The 3,545-nt window shown below is 37.1% G+C and overlaps 1 long non-coding RNA gene across 1 annotated transcript; it reads right to left on the reverse strand.

Annotated features, from left to right (window-relative positions):
• Positions 1-1,360: 1,360 nt before the first annotated feature.
• On the reverse strand, positions 1,361-2,866 carry LOC146863553 (uncharacterized). The gene is made up of 5 exons (XR_014978617.1): positions 2,739-2,866; positions 2,371-2,463; positions 2,149-2,244; positions 2,003-2,065; positions 1,361-1,612 (listed from the first exon to the last, which is right to left on the reverse strand). It is a non-coding gene; the product is annotated as an uncharacterized LOC146863553 (long non-coding RNA).
• Positions 2,867-3,545: the final 679 nt, after the last annotated feature.

The following is a 3,545-nucleotide window of genomic DNA, read 5'->3' on the forward strand; positions in this document are numbered from 1 at the left end:
CTTCAAGAGTGTTCGAGTGTTTCGCCACAGTTGGCGCAGATAGTGCTGATCTCTAGACATGTGTTTCTGGTTCTTTAATTGTCATCAGTAGAGATTACAGTATTTCAAATTTGGGGGTTGCTGAGTAGGCTACCAACATATTTCTCAGGTCAGGTACCTCTCACAGGCATGCGGGTGCTTCATCCACAAGATCGTCAGCTCAATGATTCACGGGAGTACTATTAAACAGGAACAGAGGTGGGAGCACACCGCTTTTCCTCCCAGCAAGGTTCGCCCCTGGCATTGTGGTAAATCTAGTTTTAGTTACTTGCTTGCTTCAAGAGTGTTCGAGTGTTTCACCACAGTTGGCGCAGATAGTGCTGATCTCTAGACACGTGTTTCTGGTTCTTTAACCGTCATCAGTAGAGATTACAGTGTTTGAAATTTGGGTTTTCCTGAGTTGGCTACCAACATCTTTCTCAGGTCAGGTACCTCTCACATGCATGCGGGTGCTTCATCCACGAGTTCGTCAGCTCAATGACTCACAGGAGTACTATTAAACAGGAACAGGGGTGGGAGCACACCGCTTCAGCTCCCAGCATGGTTCACCCGTGGCATTGTGGTAAATGCGGTTTCAGTTACTTGCATGATTCAAGAGTGTTTGAGTGTTTTGCCACAGTTGACGCAGATAGTGTTGATCTCTAGACACGTGTTTCTGGTTCGTTAACCGTCATCAGTAGAGATTACAGTCTTTGAAATCTGGGGTTTGCTGAGTAGGCTGCCAACATCTTTCTCAGGTCAGTTACCTCTCAAAGGCATGCGGGTGCTTTATCCACGAGCTTGTCATCTCAATCACTCACGGGAGTACTATTAAATAGGAACAGGGTCGGGAGCACACCGCTTCACCTCCCAGCAAGGTTCGCCCCTGGCATTGTGGTAAATGCGGTTTCGGTTACTTGCTTGCTTTAAGAGTGTTTGAGTGTTTCGCCACAGTTGGCACAGATAGTGCTGATCTGTAGACAAGTGTTTCTGGTTCTTTAACCATCGTCAGTAGAGATTATAGTCTTTCAAATTTGGGGTTTGCTGAGTATGCTGCCAACATCTTTGTCAGGTCAGGTACCTCTCACAGGCATGCGGGTGCTTCATTCACGATCTCGTCAGCTCAATGACTCACGGGAGTACTATTAAACAGGTATAGTCGCTAATATATTCCTAGGCAATCACATAAGGATGAATATCACAATAGATGTATTTTTCAAAAAACAGAAAACAAAAATGATCTAATAAAGCACAGTGTACCACTTAATGATTATAAATAAGCTTTTTTCTTTATTATAAAGAAGAACTAATTTGTTATATAAAAAAACATTAGACCATTTATAATCACAGGTTAAAAAAAGGAACACATTTTTCCAATACATCAAATAAATAAATCTAATTTTCTCTGGTTATTTCCTAAATGGTTGAATTCATACACCATATATTGTGTGTATAATAACCACAAAAAATGAAATACATATACAATAAAACAATATAGATCAACAATTCATTAAAATCCAATGCGGCAGTGAATCATCTTCGACGCGCGTTTCGGCGCACTAGCGCCTTCGTCAGGAAAGCCACACAATTTTTCCTGAAATTAAGAGGTAGACTGGATTTGTATTTGCATTACCATAATCTTTTGATTTACAACAACATATTTAAGATAAAATCAGCTCTTCCAAGAACAACAACAACACTTTTCAGCTATATCTGACGATGATAAGGTAGAAGGAATAAAGAGAGAAGATAGTGGCCTCTACAATAGACCTTATACCACAGAAAAAATATATGAAAGATATAGACCCTTTACATAGGAATTAACGGAAACAGTATATACACCGTGAAAAAAGGGGGGGTACAAATGATAAGTAAAAAGCAGAAATACACAAGAAAGATATATTGAAACAAGAATTGAAAGAAGAAAAGTGAAGAATAAAGATTAAACACCTAGAAGATGAACACGAATGATTCTTTGACTTACTGGTAACTGAAGAGTAAATACTTGTATTTATGAAGAATTCTATTAAGAAAATGTGTATAATCACTAAAAAGAAAAAAGAAAAAAGATGAATAAATTGATGAATTATGATTTATAAGTTCATAAAAATAAGGCCTCCAAATAGATACCTTATGATAGCATAATTATTTGCCGATCATCCTTGGCGTATGCGATTTTATATTTATAGAGGGAACCGATGAGGCGGCGAAAAGGACCAATATTGTCTAAAAGATATACATATAATATATAAGTAACTTGAAAAATGTATTATTCATTTTATTGGTCATCATCAAAGATTATATTTAATCTATGGAATTCGGACTGATAAAAAAGTGCACAATATTACCTACCTAACTATAATGTCAATGGATTTGACATAAATTCATAATAATCTTTTCTTGGATTGATAGGAGAGGAGTTTTATTCTTTTCCTCGATTTAAGTCTGTCGATTATAAAACAGAGAAGCATCATATACATTTCGAAATTATTGATTACGATTAGTTTAAAAGCAAATTACAAAACATTCAACTCAAGTGAACGATTACATGGGCAGACTCCTAGTATTTTAGCATTGAAGTTTAAACTCTTTCACTGGTGAATTCAGTTAACTTATTCCCTACATCTAAACACGTCTCAAAGTCTTCAAACGTGGTGAGCAATCATAATTAGATGCGTTGTTAGTGCAATAATAGAGGGTAGCAGTTTGTGTTTACCAACCTAATGATAAAAGACCACCGTACAGAAAGGGCGCGCCTCAATGTTCTCTTCTGTTCCTGAAAGATTTCCTCAAAACGTTGGTACCCGCGCTACCGTGCGGATTTAAATCATTGTGTGCGTACGTAAACTGGTCATGTGTTACTACGCGATGACGCAGATACGTGTAGAAAGACAGAACGTAATTGACGCGCATCACGTGTTGCTATGCTGACGTGAAGAGGAGATATTTCACGTAAGGGTGAAGCTTTTTTTGTATCCAAATGAAACTTTATTGTTTTACTTCTACAAATACGAATGTTTTATATACTGACAAAATTGAAAATCTCCCGTTATATGTGTCATGAAGGAAAGTATATTAAAATAAAATAAAACTGTATTGTTTTACTTCTATAAGCTTGAATTCTTTGTATTGACATTATTAAGAGCCTCCCCTTATACATTCCAAAAAGGAAAATATAAACTAACATATTTCAGGACCCATTCATATCAATATGCAATGGATGTTTTTCTTTAAAAGTATACAATTTCTGAATCCATGGTGTCCACCGATATTTATTTATGTGATATGGTTATAATAAGGAATATATATGGGTCCAGAAAAAATGAGTATCCTCTACTTACAGATGGCATATCAGAGAGCATTCTCCCATGGCAGTTCGTTGTTTAGCCCACAGTGGAATGTGTTAAGGACAAAAATCCCAAAAACTTCTCTTTTTTTGCGGACTTTACATCCACCATTATTTTCTGCAATATGGATTTTCTCAAGCACGCGCCACTGGATATCTTCTGGCTTGTGCCCCACATCCA

Source organism: Triturus cristatus, chromosome 2_2 (assembly GCF_964204655.1).
Source record: "Triturus cristatus chromosome 2_2, aTriCri1.1, whole genome shotgun sequence".
Classification (NCBI taxonomy): domain Eukaryota; kingdom Metazoa; phylum Chordata; class Amphibia; order Caudata; family Salamandridae; genus Triturus; species Triturus cristatus.